We start from the raw sequence: 16,838 nt of genomic DNA on the forward strand, positions 1-16,838 counted from the left end.
CCACATTACGAAATTCCTGTTATATTTACCCTATTCAAAATACCTCCAGTTTGCCTGCAAACTCTGTATTCTTTAATGAATTTATGGATGCTTCACGGACCCTCTGAGCATTTTGTTTTAATCTCTTACGCCATAACTAATGCTCCCTCAGTGTTGTGCTGTTTATAGAGGGACTTGTACAATGACTCTGGTTGACTGTGGTGCTTAAAAAGTTGATCGTATCATCATTCAGTGCTTCATCTTTTTTGGCACATTCTGTAAAATCCCCGAGGAGATTTTCTTGTTGATGACAGCGAGGCTTTGACAGACCGCAGGAATTTCAGCCTCTCGGCAGCAGAGTGACAGTGTCACTGTTACACTCCCAGTCTTTTTCCAATTAGATTCAGGCACTTTCTCTTTCATGTGGGTCATGAAGGGGATTTTTCATCTCCAACTCAATGTTCAAAAAAAATCCCCTTCTCTTCCTCTTCTTCGTCCTTGATCCATTTTCTTCCCTCTCCTTATTCAAACACAACAGAGTTCAGGTCAACGCCCCCTAAATCTCTGACAGCCAGTTCCTGTAAGCATCTTGTGTTGCCCCCTCTGCGTTTCCTGCTGTGAGGGATGAGCTGCGTCTGTTTGGATGGCAGCCTGGAGGGGGACACTCAGATTGGGATTAACTGCCCGGGGATTAGGAAAACTTCCCCTGAATAGAAGGAAGTTCGCTCATGCTGTGCGATGACACAATGAAGATGGACAGCCAGCTGGCAGGGGTTTGGTGCTCCAAACACACCTGAAATGTTGACCGGATGTGACACACAGACACTTGAATGCAGAATGGTACAGGGCTCAGTGATCCAAGTCGGCCATGTTGTAGCCACACATTAACCAGAGTTGCTGACGGATCTTTGAACCTGATGCATCAGCAGAAAAGAGGAAGGAGGGGGGAGTGTTTGGGAGATGGGGAAGTGATTTGCGATTAGCATGGAAAAGCAGGATGAAGGAGAGGTAGAGGAAGAGGAGAGATGGGAGCAGTGACTCAGTCGGAAACAGATGAGAGTTTTTATCAGCGTGATGAGGCGAAAGGAGCAGGGATGAAAGCAGCCGCCTGGAACCAAACAAAAATGTGTTGTGCAAAATCAGCCGGCGGGCTGAACAAGTGGGATTCACCGGGCAGCAGCGGTGCATTCATGGTGCAGCAGCACACGTGGGAAAACCAAGGCTTAAGACCAGTGTGAGTGTTACTGCAGTGTTGAATGTTTCTGCGTCAGCGTTTCTGAGCTGCATCTGTACTGACAGGATGTGACGTCACAGATGGGACACTGGCTCCTCACACTGGGTCACCCTTGCACACACTGGCTAGTGTGTGTTTGTGTGTGCGGGTGTGTCTTCTGTTCTGGGCCTTATAATATCCCTTCTGAGTGTGTGACATAGCATTTTCTGTCCCCTAATACTGGATTAATCTTGTCAGTATTAACTTATGCTGGCAGGTGTGTGTGTGTGTGTGTGTGTGTGTGTATGTATGCGTGTGTGTTTGCAGGCATGTACATGAGGCTCTCCAAAGTGTCTTATTACCCTCCCTTGGTGTGTATTCTGTGTGTATCCCTGTTGCTCACTGTTCAATAATTCAGAACCAACAGGAGTGTGTTCTTTGTTGTGTGCGTGCGTGTGTGTGTGTGTGTGTGTGTGTGTGTGTGTGTGTGTGTGTGTGTGTGTGTGTGTGTCTGTCAGGTAGGCCACAGCTCCCAGCAGGAGGGATCACAGTAAGAACAAGTGCAAAAAAACAGAAAAGACAATGAAGAAGAAGAGAGAAAGGGAGCTTTTATGGGCGTGTGTGAGCACATTTCGGCTCTCCGTCACTCACCACCGCGTTGCCAAAGTTCAGATTAGCCTCATGTTTCAGACTCCAGGTTGAGAGGCCAGAGGTCAGGGACTACATGCACACAGTGGAGCGTCTCTCCAAGTCGCTCTGCACAAAGACAACGTGTGCGCGAGAGCGAGATAGAGACAGTAAAGTGGTGGCCATGATGGTGATGCATTGTGGGAATGTCACTGTGCCATCTAGGGCACTCTGCCCTTAATTGATGCTCTACTTCCCTGCTGCTGGCACTGTTCTCTCCACTGTTTCTGGGACTGCAGAGCCCCCCCCCCCCTCCCTCTTTATGTCTCTATATCTTCCTCTTTATGTCTGTTGCTCTGTCACACATCTCCCTGTGTGTCCCTGCGCTAAACTCAGACAAGCTTTCCTCTGTTACTTTACTCATTTTTGAAGAGAACACAATGCAGATTGTGAAGTTTCTGTGCTTTCATCCCTGTTATAAATAGCACCTTATAAATAGAACAAAAGACGATTGTTTGCTTTGTAAAACCATCTTCATCAGCGGACTGCTGGCCCATGTTTTTTGACAGTGTGTGTGCCAGTGTGTGCCTAGATGTGCAGTGCTGTCAGAGTGCGTGTGTGTTAGAGTTGAACAATATGAAAAAAAAAGAATCATATTGTGATTATTTTGATGGATTTGAGTCATTAATTTAGTGGAAATGGTAATGGATGCATCTCATTTTCACTGCAGAAAATATGAAAATGTAATAATGATGCGATTTCTGCTCCAGTCCGTCACAAACAAGCACGTTTTCTTACGTCTGGAGGATGTGATTTGTGGGTCCGGGCAGATCTGCAGCACCACAGCGCTTCATTTCTAACAATATGTTGTCACACAGTTTACCTTCATCAAAAAGTGCAGCAGTGATTTGGATATTACACTTGTCCATATTCGGATTTTAATGATATTTGGAGTGTGGGGGGGGGTTGGGCCTGTGTGTTTCTAAATTGGTGCACGCTTGTACACATTCACAAACACATTTGAACACACTGGAGTGTCATTTGAATACTCACAGTATGTCGGCAAGCTTATCCTCTCCGTCTGTTCCATCCTCTCCTCTCTTTCTGCCAGCTTTTCTTCGCTCGAGTCCTCTCAGGCTGTTACTTGTTGTTTGTTGCTGCCATGAACCAGTTGTTGTTGTTGTTGTTGTTGTTGTTGTTGTTGGCTTTGGTAATGTCATCAACCAGTATGTTGGTGGGGAACGCCGACGTCGTCCGTGTTGTTTTGCTGATGATGTTGTTGTTTGGCGTTCTGCTGACGTGATCTTCACGTCATTCAAACTTGACGGACGCAAACTAAAAATCGCCAAAACCGCCTCCGCTATTCCAACAACCGCCGGCTCTGTTTGGTCAAAAGAAACCCTTAATTCACAGAGCTAGATGAGAGAATATTTTGGCTCTACATGCTGTTTTTTCTCCTCGCTGCCTCTTTGTGCGACCGGGCTCATTGATCAGAGTCTGTCGCTGAGCAGCAGCCCTCACTCGGTCTTTGGAGGCAGACCATTAAATTAGCAAAATGAAATTACAAAAAGTGCCCCCCTCCCCCAACAAAAAACAACCGGCTATGAACTCAACAAATTACTGATAGCCAACATCATTTGTTACATCTGACTCGGCCAACCCTAATCAACTTGTGATCCTGAGATAAAGGCATCAAAAAGATAACGGCTGTTCTAAACTGCTGTGTTTAGAGGTAGAACTGAAAGTGAACACACCCAAAATTTGACAGGTCACCTTCATTCTGTCTGCCAATATGAATCAAAATGAGACCGAGATGCACTGCGCTCCAGTGATCCTCTAACGCTGCTGTTGCTCTTGTCGCTCTGTTGACAGCGCTGCTGGTGAGTCTGTTGTTATTGACATCACCGCTGACGCCGATGCTTCTGTGCGTCTTCTAGTTCTAGACGAGCGGGTGATTTCAACCTAGATGAACGCTGAATATGCTGATCTCAGTTTGGCATCTCAGCGCTGCTAAATTTGAGCTACAGTCATGTCACACAAGCCGCCCACACACACACACACACACACACACACACATGCACACACACGCTGAGCAGGACATTTAAAAGCAGCAGAGGGGAAAAGTCACTTTTTGCCTACATGCAGCAAATAAAACACTTGCATTTGCCAGCTGTCAGGACTTTACTCATCACTAGATGCATTTAATGTGAATTTGTGTGTGTGTGTGTGTGTGTGTGTGTGTGTGTGTGTGTGGAGGGGGAGGGGCGCCATCCATCTCTCTGCACAGATTGACACGTGTGTCCAGACCTCTGAGTATTAATGATCATAAACTTTAGTCCATTATCGGATCAGCGCTCTATTTTAAGCCTCTCTGCGATCGCATCCAGCTTATAATGGCCCCGTGCTGACAGCCTGTTGTCTCTGTGCTGTAGTGACACACATGAGCTGCGTCGCCCCGACAGCTGTGCGCACGCCGGCGTGTTGCTGCTCATGTATGTAAACACAGCCACGTGTTCGCTAATCGTTCAGACGCTCAAAATCGTCCTCTGAGTTTAAGCTCAGACATTTTCCACGTTGCAACACACACCGCCCGAACCTTTAAACACATGACCTTTCACTTTGTCACTTTATTGCCGTAGCATTCAGCTCACGCTGCACCGTTTGCTTTGCATAAAGTCCGATTTCTCAGACGCTCGGCATTACCCATGAAAAGCACTTCACTCTTTCCATATTTGTCGGGGGCAACTTGCCCTGATGTCCCGCTGTGACTCAGCTTGTGTCAGTTCATGGACGCAAGACAAAACGCTTTTCCCTCGTGATCTATTAAAATCTTTCCAGAAACACGGTTGAGGATGGAGTGTTGCACAGAGCGCGCACACGTGCAAGAGAGCGACTCTGCGTGATGTGCAGACACAGATGAGGCGCGCGAACGTTGCGGGGACGCAGAGCGAAGGCAGGTGCTGTGGGGCAGCTGAGGAAACAGGACGCTCGATGTTAATGCTCCTGAGTGGAGGATTTGGTTTCAGGCCTGTTTTTTTTTTTGGCAATCCTAAAGGGTCTCGACAACAACATCTGCTGTTAAAGGGAGAAATCAGGGCCGCGGCCTGCTGGGAGACAAATGTTGCTTGTTATGATGAAGTTAGCAGTTGGGTGGGTGACCGTATTTTGGTGATCAAGGCCGACAGGGTGCTGGGGGTCAGCGGAGTTGCAGCCATGCGAGCGGTGTTGTTTAATGTGTTCCTGCAGGCTGTTGGTCTCTCAAAACCTCATTACACGTCAGCAGAAGATGTTATGTGGTCATTTGTGCTGTGCTGTTGCAGCTCTGCTCTCAGCCGACACGCAGCGCGCAAATAAGTGCTTTTGTCATCTTACATGGCCCCGCAGACATGTTTCAGTAATGTGACAATTTCTGATTGAATATTTATATTAACATTTCAGCAAATATGGATAGATAGTACAGCGAGAGAGAGCGTAATGGTACTTATTGCAAGACGTTGTTGAGTGGCCTGCACATGCAACCTCACAGACTGAATTACAATCACTCGCTCGCTCTCTGTGTCTCTCGATCGCACACACACACACACACAGAAATACGGATGCCAGGAAACCTGAGGATTCACGCGAAGGTCGTGTCCTCTGTGTTATGTCTGGGAAGAGGAGGGATTCAGTGACCTGAGTGTATCCTGGCAGCGTGAAGAAGGCTTTTAAACAGCATTTAGACAATCGTATATCATAATAAACCTGACAGAAAATACAGTTAGAATAGTTGAAGGAATAAAGTGTTTTTAGAAGATTTTATAATTGTGCGATGCTGCAAGAAGTTAGGCTTTGCAGTATTTCTTCAATCTTGGCTTGCTAGGAGACCACCCTTGTATTTTTTGGCAAAGAAAAAAGGAGTGATAGACAATCACGTCGAAGCAGCTGAGCAAACCTGAAAGTGAAAGAGATCCTCTCCTCTGAGCAGTAACGCCTGTGGTCAGATATGAGATGTGACTGTGATGCAGAATGCGGCTGAAACAGAGCAGACCCTGTTTCCCGAATAAATCAAGATTAAATCTGCCAGCCAGTGTTGTGCTTACCCTTAGGGAAATACTTTCAGACCGTGTGCTGCGTTCACTTCAAGCTTCCCTGCGTTACCTGTATATCCTGTTAGGGCCAGCGCTCCCCCAGAGCAGCAAACCACAAGAGCGATCAGCTAAGTGTCGCACTATATATCACGTCTGGGCTTCAGGTCGATGCTTAATTCATTCTCAGATTTCCCATAATTCATTTCATTGCAGCAGAAGTGCATGAGGGTTGAACTGACAGGGATGCAGTAGCTTCTTAATGCTGTTCCCGCTGTGCTCAGAGAAGCTCATGGAAAAGCTGTTGGAAAGCTGGATATCCATTAAACGACTGTCAAACAAGGCAGGCAGAACAAAGGAAAATGTTTATTTACATAAAAAAAACGTTCTAGATTATAATTTTTTATTATTTATTCGAGAGAAAATGTAACAGTTGCTCAGTTTCTGTGTGTGTGCAGCGTCTACCTGAACAGAAAGCCAAGTGAGAAAGCAGCTTAGCGTATTTTCCCTTGAGGCTCTGCTGCTTCTGACAGCGGCGGTGCAAAATATAACAAAATACCCGAGCAGAGGAGGAGGAAGAGGAGGAAGGAGAGATAACAGAATGGAAAAGGGGAATTGTAATGAAGAGCAATGAGGGTGGGGAATAGAAGCACATACAGGCCTAAAGGGTTGGCCTCGGGGCCCGCTCGGGGTGTCCTGTTCCACCGCTAAAGGATAAATATGTTGGAATTGATTTTTCAATCAGCCTTCCTTTCCTTCCACCATCTGCTGTCACCAGAAAGCTTCTGTCTCTGAAGGAACAGCACTCTTTTTCCTGCTTTGTGCTTTTAGAGTTCACTCCGAACGCAACCCGGCGGCCCCTCATGTAGAGTGGAGAGTCGAAGCTGGGAGACGCACAGTAATCATTGTGATCACAGCGAGAATGAGTTAAGGGGTAAGCTCACCGGACAGACCACCGCCCACTGAGGAGAGGATGCCTGGCGCTGTTCAAAATCCTGAATGAACTATCAGTCAGACGGTCTCAGTCTGAGCCTGCCGCCGTCTCTCTGCGAGGAGCGCCGAGATCTGAGCTTTCCTCTCTGCTGCACGGCTGGGATTGATTTTCAGAACAAGACGAGACGCAAAGTTTGCAAAAAGAGACAAATTCACCCCAGCCCGTATGAACAGAACCAGGAACCTCACATCAGTTTGACTGTACTCACCATGGTGTGTGTGAGCGCTCTCTGGTACATGAGATGTTGATGTTCAGTATATGGCTGCAGTGTTAATATGAATACTCTTTCTTGTCTGTCTGTCCTAGATCAAATCAAAGCAGCGCCACAGCTAATACCGAACAGCCAGTTTCATTCCACAATATTAGCCAGAAGCCCAGCCTTTCGTTTTTTGTCTGCGGGGAGCATCACAGGGCACAAATTGAGGCTTAAATTGTTCAATTCAGACCTCTTGTATTTTGTTGTTGTGATGAAATATCACTGTTTCCTTGTTCAGTGAAGCCTTTTCCCCTCGACCTGCTCTGCGTGCTCCAGTTAAGTAGATCTAAAGTAGTACACAAGCAAAATTGTGCTCAGTGCTGCCTCCACTGACCAGAGGCTGTACTTTAACACCACCCGCGTCTGTAAAATAGTATTAATACATTGCATTTTCTTGTAATTGATGGGTTTGGACTGCAGTTAGTAATCAGCTGTTGATTAGGTGATTAGCTTCCTTATGACGTTGGGAGAAAAAACAGCTGGAACAGAACACTTTTGTCCAATCTCCCCAACGTCGATGCGTCCACGTAATTAGGCCTTAACTAGCATTCATCTTCAGACTTTGCTTGCTTCTGATTATAAATCAAGACAATGTATAATTACTTAAATTGTAATCAGGTGATTTAGTAAAAATCTGAAATATATCACATTGGAAATCTCTTTTCTGCATCCAAGTGTTTGGGTTTGTTGAGCCTAAGGGCTTAAGTTTAGTACACTTTAGCATGTAGCCTGTTCCATAGGACCAACTGGAAAAGCTGTACAAAGACACTTCACACATGAATTTACACCCATTATTATTGTGTGTTTAAGGAACCAACCCCTTTGCATTGATACTAACAAGTATCAGGACGAAATCAGTGAGCCAATAAACACGCAGCACGCTTGTGCCAATATCTAACATGAATTGTGTCAGATTATATTTACACTAACACTCTTGAAACATGTAGTTCCTCCCTGTAGAAAGTCCCAAATCTTTGCCACCATCAACTTATCATCATATTAGCTTAAATACAGTTTCAGACTGTCCAGCCTTGATGTGTGATCTGTGTGATCCAGTTGGTCATCGTGACCAGTGGAAAAGACATTTTTATGTCCGTAGTTAGTTTTATCACACACTCATTTTTATTTCACGTTTTATTTGCTAATAACTCAGCCGCTGCTTGTCGTCATTTAGCATCTCGTTCATCGTAATAACAGTTCTGGGGTCTTATCCTATAGCAGTCAGATTGCTGAGATTAGTTACAGTGTGACAACGTGTACCCAAATAATATCTGGCAGACGCACGCAGCAGGTTGCCGTGGCAACAGCTAGCTGTTGCCCATCAGATTGTGAGTGATCACTGCCGTTAATGGAAGCGGCGCCGCAGCAACTCCACCGCTGGCCAGCACACACTCTGTCTTCTGGACAGGTAATTTAGGGCAGAGTGCGCACACACACACACACACACACACACACACACACACACACACACAGAAAACACACATTCAGACATGAGCCAAGTCACGAAAACATCACCCACAGACACACACACTATCTGAAAATGAAAATGTCAGAGAATCTCTGGCTTGCTCTGCCTCTCTCTCTCACACACACACGCAAACACACACACACACACACACACACACACACACACACACACGCAGGAGCGGAACGGATTCGTGTTAGCCCATTTTTTTGTTTAAAGCATGCTAAAACTAACACACACATACACACACATAACAATACTGTAAAATGACACACACACTTTCTGCTCTGCTAGACATTACACTTCACAAGAGTATTACACACACACACACACACACACACACACACACACACACACACACACACACACACACGCACACTCATCTGCACCCTAGAGGCTTTTTCTGTATAATAGCAGACCTACTTTCACTGAGTCCCACTACTGTACTTAGATCAGTGTGTGTATGTGTGTGTGGCTGTTTATCTGCCGCAGCTTGGCCCAGTTATGCTCAAGTCGTCCTTGAGCGGAACACAATGCCACACACACACACACAAATCTTGAAGTTGCCAAAGTTTTAAAGTGTCTCTGACTCTGTCACCAGCTTGAGAGAGAGAGAGAGAGAGAGAGAGAGAGAGAGATTTGTTTATATGCAATAACTGTATCGTCATTTGTTCACACCCAACTGTGTGTGCTGATGTGTGTGCGTGAGAAAACACAACATGCGTCATTAGTCTAGTCAGAGCAACATTGCTATGTAGCAATACTGTCTAGCTTTCATTCATTTGTCTGAAAGCCACTTGACTTGTACACACACACACACACACACATACATCATACCTGTCATAAACGCTCCTGAGCAGATGTGTGTTTCACCATTTAATTTGTGCATTCCTGGGATGACATCATTGTGACATAATCGTCATCCAGATTTTACTAGTGGGAAAAACCACCTGTACCTCACATGCAGTGTCTGGGATGAGGCTCACTGGATTTCCAGAAAAGCGTGATTTTGCATGTGATCCTGATTGGTCAGAAGAGGTTTCATTGTGTCTCTCAGCTGGGAGCAAATAGAGATCAGGACATTGAACTTCTCAACAGCTCTAAAACTCACTAATCAACATGTTGCATCTTGTTTGTTTAATCTGTACAAAAACATGGTTTCCTGGCCAGGTGTAGTGACTTCCTGGTGTCTCATCTGGTTGCCTGGCAACATCACATCATGTTCGACTGCAAAACCTACTTTTTGTGAATCAATTTTTCGGAGCGCATGCAAATTCACTGTTCATTCAATGTGTGAGATGCCGCTTGGTAGATTTTGATGAAACTCTCGACACTGCTGAAGCGTTTTTACACAAGACGAATGAACTGGGAGATACTGGCTCCTGATTGGCTGACATCAATCTAAGGTGATATCATCCAGCCCCGCCTCAATGCTAATATTGCTTTCAAATGTCAGTCATGGAGCCGACCCGCCCACACTCATTCATATGAACAGGCTCGCTTGGCGTGTGTATCTTTAACTGCGCTGTTGTGACATTAGCAGTGATGACATGAACTTGTTGAGCAAGAGCCAAGATAAAGGTGACCGAATCGCTGTGGTACTGGAACACAGTCCTGTTAACAGCTGTTCTCTCGTGTGTCACTGTGTCTGGGTGTGACGGCGGTATACGTCGTTAGGCGTTGTGCATGTGTGAAAGAGATGCCAGCGAAGTGAACGCATAGTTTCATGAGAAGGGAAGACGAGTATGAGCATGTGTGTGTATCAGTGATGGAAATTGCAGTCTGCAGCCACCACACAACAACATCATCTTTAAACATAGGCCTGCTTACACCGATACAGCCGATACAATAGCAAAGCAAACTGTAGGCCTCCATCACGGAGCAAGATGCATTTGTTAATTACTGATTTCCATGTCTAACAAGCAGATGGGAAACAAAGAGCCACATTTAACAGCTTGTTGTGGTGAAACTGCAGAGCCCTTCAGTGACACTCTCTTTGTTGTTCTCTCTGAACAGCCTGTGATGGTTTTGTTAAGACTTTAAACTGATGCCGAGGCTTCAGCTCGACAGAGTGTTCAGTCCTTGGAAAGATCGTTTTGCAAAGAAAACACAAAAAAAAGATTCAGGACAGCAGCTTCATTCCTTCAGTAGACTTAACAATGGCAGCATGTCTCCTATGCATTAACTATTAATAACACATATGGGCATGTACACCAACCGTAAACCTGCATGAATATGATTGGACATCAGAAGTCAGCCACACAGCTGGAGAATGAGCAGTGACTGTGAATGGAAGTCAGCTGATGCAGGAGTGACTTTAGCTGCACACGTGGGACGATTCACGTCTCCATTGCACATTTTTTCCCTTTTAGTTTTGGATTGAGGGTGTTGAGTGTATACTGCACTTTTAAAGGACTGGGTGGCTGCCTCTGTACCAACAGAGGAGCCAGAGGAAATCAATATGTTGGCCTCCTGCCTGTGACTCCGCTGTTACACAGTCTCACATAATGAAAGGGCTGCGTCTTAGGCAAATACAGTGATATTTACCCACAGCGTGGAATACATGTAAACAAAATCCCCAGCAGCCTAACAGGTAATATAGAGTGGCAATACAGTTGTTTTCCCCTCATAAGTACAGTTATAGTAAATATCAATTATTGGAGTAACTGGGATTAGTGGCTGTAATGCTGCATTTTAAACAGTGAAACCCTCCCTCACTGGTTAACTGGCTCACTTACTGTACAGATATCACAAAAGAGTCCTCCCTCTCATCTCCTGACAAATGCTGTTTCCCATCACTGCTTCCTCACCCCTTATTAGAGCTTGAGGACCTCCAACGCGGCCTGCGACATGTTAGGTCATGTCGTTTTATCTCGGGCCTGTGAAATGAAGACGAGCGATGAAATTGTCTCCCCTCTCTGCCATCACTGACCTCCCTCGTGTCGCTCTGCGTGCCCCTCACTCTGCATGGCTCTTGATACGCTTACTGGCTATTTGTGCTGCTGTCACTGCCCTCAGCTTTGTACCACGTTCGACGCTATTGTCGGCCATCCATTGTGCAGATGCGTGCATGCAAGTGGCGAGGGGAATCTCCAAGGTCACAGGAGACAAATTGCAGAGTCACCTCATGGTCTATCATCTGAATAGCTTTCTCACTGAGGCGGTTAAGTAAAGCTCAGCTGTTTTTAGTGTACATTTGAGGCCATTTTCAATTGTTATATTTGTATAAAGAAAAATGTTAAGTAGCTGCTGACAAAACAATTAGCTGAAAGAAGCTAAAAAGCTCACACATTGGACATAGCCATGTGATCCATCCTTATTATAACAAGATGACGGTCTGCAGCCATGCTAGCAGCCCTCTGTTCACCTGCTTGCCACTAACTCTGCGTGCTTGCTATTCCAGGCATGCATTGTGCAGTGGGTTTATCGCAGCTTTTTCCTCTGAAAACCAGCTTCCTGCTGCGTCTGGAACAAAGTTACTGAGAACAGTGAACCAAAACAGTGAACATGTGGGTTGGAAAACCAAAACAATGAGCTGAAATGTGCTAAAATGCTGCGTCGGGCTACGAGCAACTGCAGCCCTGTTTGCAGCTACAAGAGATGTCTTTCACATAGTCATTGGATCATTTGATAAAATAAAGTTTGCGGAGGCAGTGTTGATCTTATACAACTGATGATACACCCGAAAGAGCAGAATCCACCTGGTTGTAACTGGAAGTAACTGTAACTTTTACAACAGACTCCTGACAGAAGCTAATAGCTCTTGGTTGTGACTCTGTTCTGCTCATCACTCTGCCTTATTCTTGATCGTCACTGTCACTGTTCTACATTTAAAAACATGCAATCCCCCTTTTTTTTACCCTCAGATTGATCATGCACACACACAGTCACACACACACACGGATTCAAAAGCATACATGACCATGAAACGCCCACGCACCGGCTTTCACACACAACACTGGATTGCCCAGAGTCCACGCACGTCCTCACACACAGGCTGAAGCTGTTTCCATGGTGATTAATGTAAACAGAAAGGGAAGTCTCCCGACATCCCAGTCGTGGTCAAGGCTGTTGCCATGGCAAATCCATACCTCATAGGCTTGGCTTTTGTGCGGGTCTGTGCATGCGTGTCCATGTCCGTTTGATGCGAACATACGAAGCAGACAGGAAGCATCATCTTTCAGTCACTCCCTTTTTCCATGGAGTTACACACACATAAACACACACACACACACACACACACATCTTAAGGCACTCCTGAATTCTGTGTCTCTTTTGAAAAGTCAATCTATCAGGATTTGTGGTTTGCTGCGCGTCACCTGCTGAAAATGTTAGCATGTTAGCACGTGAGAGCGAGACGTTGAACATGGCAAACCTGATACCTGCTGATGGTGAGCATGTTAGCACTGGCATCATTCTGTGGAAAGGTGCAGCCTGTGAAAGTCACAGTTTAGCCACAGAAAACAGTTTGTTTTGTCTGCAGTTCGGAGACGTTCGCCATCCAGACAAGCGTCTGTTTGTTTTGGTTGAATCTCTGTTTTGGGTTTGCTTTCCAGTTGTGAATTATGATTTGTATCGCAGTTCTCGGGTATCCTCAGATGAGACCTCAGCGTGTCTTTGATGTGAATCCAGTCCATTGATTCATCTCTTTCGAATGTTCAGTGGCATCAGATAGTGTCCTGAAGTAATCTCACCCCGCACGCCCTGCTTCATGTTTTCCTGTTAATGTTTAATTTTGTCCTACAGAGCTCTGCATGCATGTCCCATCTGTTGCGGTATTGCTGGTGGAGTGGAGCCCAGTCTTAACACCCATATGGACAATGGGCTGGATTACAACGTCTAGAGCTTTTAGGCCAGTTTCTAGTTGATGTGTCTGTTTGGTGGATTTTTGTCTTAATTGCATAGAAGACTGTGTAGGCATTTTCTTTCACTCACTCTCTCTCTCTCTCTGGCCTCAGTGAGAATATGGACTATAATTGGCACTTAATTGCTGCCGTGGCAACAGTGCTATTTAAGCCTACGCACTCTGCAATAAAGGCATATAGCGCGTGCACACACACACACACAAAGAGAGGAAGGAAGACACACAAGGAAGGAGGCTCTTAGCCCTCTTTCCCTCGTTTCACTCCGAGCGTTTGTTTTATATTTAAATATGGAGACTAGTTATGTTAGCGAGGTGTTGCTGAAAACTGCGCGTGCGTGTTTGTTTGTGTGCGCGCGTGTGAGACAACAGACCTGTTTTTCCGCTCCGCTGCCTTTATACAGCAGCTGTAAGAAAATCCTTGCCCATCATGTCCTGCTTCCTGTTGCCATAGTGATTAAAATCAGCTGTTTTCCACCTGCAGGTCAGAAAGCTACAGCAGGTCGCGGGATCGTTTTTGGGGGGCTGTAAGGTGATCGACGATCCCTTAAACCTCTGTATTATCAGGTCGTCAATGTGTGATCACTTCACCGCTTGTGTTTGTTGGTCAGTTGGATAGATTTTCCTGTATTGGGTCAGTGCTTCATTTCAGTGTCCTCTCAAGTGTTCTTAATCCTTCTTTGCTACATCAGTTTTACACACGGCTATATATGATCTGCAGCATCTTGTTCTTGTAATTTATTGATGTGACATGTTTCAAATCAATTAAATATTTAAGCCCAAGATGAATAAGAGATGGAAATATTCAGTCTTGTGCATCTCACACATTTTTTCTTTCTTCTCGTCTTTCTATTCTCTCTCTGCTTTGGGTTTTCCTTCTATCTTTGTCTCATTTACAGCCTATCAGCTACCTGTGTGTGTGTGTGTGTGTGTGCACTGTGTGTTTCAGGAGCTGGCCTGTCTTTTCATTGGCAGTGACACACAGTTCAAGCAGATTACCTTTTATTCAAAGCACATGAAAATAATGGTGCATGTGTGTCAGTGTGTGTGTACGTGGTCTGCTCGGTGATGACGACAGCTCGGCGCTGGATAATTGTCCTTGTCCATGCTCTGTCATTATCAGGCCTTCTGCTATGTTAATGTGTGTGTGTGTGTGTGTGTGTGTGTGTGTGTGTGTGTGTGTGTGCGTGTGTGTGTGTGTGTGTGTGTGTGTGTGTGTGAGCAGAGTCCATTCAGAGACAACCACTTCTGCTTTGATTAAACTGATAATTATTGATCGGACAGGCGCAGACCTACTGAGCTGACATTATCCCTCTCTGCATGCGTGTGTGTGTGTGTGTGTGTGTGTGTGTGAGCCATATGTATCCAGAAAGCTAACCAGCCATCCCTTTTGCCATTTAGCTCCCATTCTCATCCGGTAAATCAATGTTTTTTGAGGCTCTCCTGCATTTCATTTTATCAAACAATGCTGTTCGTACGCGGCTGGATTTAGAGGTCAGATCAATGTTATTAAAGCCAAAATAAAGCAGATAAATTTAGACTCTGCAAATAAAAGCCTGTCATAGTGATGGGAGCAGACATCACAAACCTCTTGGAGATAGGAGGTGAAACGCAATCCTGGCGCTTGCATTCATTTGATGGGCCCGTGCCGCTCGTTGTGGTCACGTGTTATCACGGCGAATGTTGAACAAGGTTCCGCTTGTTTTCCAGACAAACCTTTGTTTGTTTGTGTTTAGTTTTTTTTTTTTTCCTCTGAGCCCGCTGCGTAATCTCGTTAATGAACGAGGGGGCTGCATTTTTTTCCCTGCAAATCCAGTGTCAGTCTGAAGTGGAGCTGAAACGATTATTCCAGCAATCAATTACATGACCGTTCTGAATAATCAATTCATCGTTTCAGTCATTTTACGTGGAAAAATGCTAAAATGCCATCTTCTCAGCTGTGAGATGCTGCATAATCAGCACTGTATACACCAAATGATTACTCAGCTAATCGAGAGGATATGAGGCAGATTCATCGAAAGCTCAGCAGTCAGCACGGCGGACAACACTTCAGTTTGTTGATCCTGACTGAACCGCTTCCCACACATCGTATCACACTTTGGTGATCCCCTGAATTTGTCCAATATTCTGTCCGATCACCAAATGACCTGCAGAACACACTGAACTACCACGGCGAACATGCCGAATATTATACCTGCTCAGCACTAGCATGCTAGCATACAGACATTACGTTGTGCACATAGCATTGTGCACGTTAGCATACTGACTTTAGCATGTAGCTCAAAGCACCGCCGTGCCTGCGTACACTCTCATAGAGCCACTCGCCTGGCTCTGGACTCTTGTTTTAGCATCAGCTTTTCATCTCATCATAGCTAGTAGCTAAGCTAAACTAACGGGGGGCAGGGACATGTTTTACTGTTGCTCAAGCAAAGTTTGATATACACAGTTGGTGCTGAAGCCACATCCTTCAGCAGCCTTTGTTCACATCACACCCCAGCCCGTGTTTTCCTGTGGCCTCTTCACCTCGCCTCTAATGGATTTCTCTGTGTATGATTGTTTCATGGTGGCCCACAGAAACGACGCGAATGTGATGACTGAACAACTTTTTAGGCTGAATTTATTTTCAGCTTGACATTGAGAAACACTGATGGCTGCTGTCAGTCCCCACGTTAAATGTGTCACTGTCACCTTGTCAGCCTATTCTAGTCTCTCTATTTCTATCTCTCTCCTCTACTCTGTGTGTGTGTGTGTGTGTGTGTGTGAGACGGACTGTTTCGCTGTTGGGTATGCATTTGATGGAGAAACACACACGCACACACGCCCTCGCTGCCAATACATCTCCTCCTTTTCGACGCACTGACAGAGGCAGTGGAGCTCGACTGACACAATTACACAGGTTCATACAGGAGGAAATGCAATCATTGTTGCCGCGGGTAAGGCAAGCAGGGACTGCCAGCTAGTCAGCCCCCAACACACACACACACACACACACACACACACACACACACACAGGCCAGTATGTGAACACAGCTGCCAGATGTTATACAAGCCTCCTTCATCCAATCAAATGAACCCCACTGGTCCTTTAGTGCATGTACGTGTCTGTGTGTGTGTCTCTGTGTGTGTGTGTTACTCACATTGTGGTGACATAAATCTGTTTATACAGTCACATTGTGGGGATTCGCCTTCCTTAATGGGACCAAACAGTCATTAAATTTTAGGGTGAAGACTCGGTTTTGAGGTTAGGGTTTAGGATTAGGTAAGTAGTGGTTAAGTCTCCAGGAAGTGAATGTTAGTCTATGTAACGTCCCCTAAAGTTCCCACCATTCAGACAGAATGTTCACCATGAATGAACAGAGTTTGTGCATGTGTACGTCAG

The 16,838-nt window shown here is 45.5% G+C and overlaps 1 protein-coding gene across 1 annotated transcript in view; it reads left to right on the forward strand.

The window, feature by feature from the left end:
- The window catches only part of camk1da (calcium/calmodulin-dependent protein kinase 1Da), a 48,205-nt gene that overhangs the window by 820 nt on the left and 30,547 nt on the right, over positions 1-16,838 (forward strand). The window lies entirely within an intron of this gene.

This window comes from Chaetodon auriga, chromosome 22 (assembly GCF_051107435.1).
Source record: "Chaetodon auriga isolate fChaAug3 chromosome 22, fChaAug3.hap1, whole genome shotgun sequence".
Lineage (NCBI taxonomy): Eukaryota > Metazoa > Chordata > Actinopteri > Chaetodontiformes > Chaetodontidae > Chaetodon > Chaetodon auriga.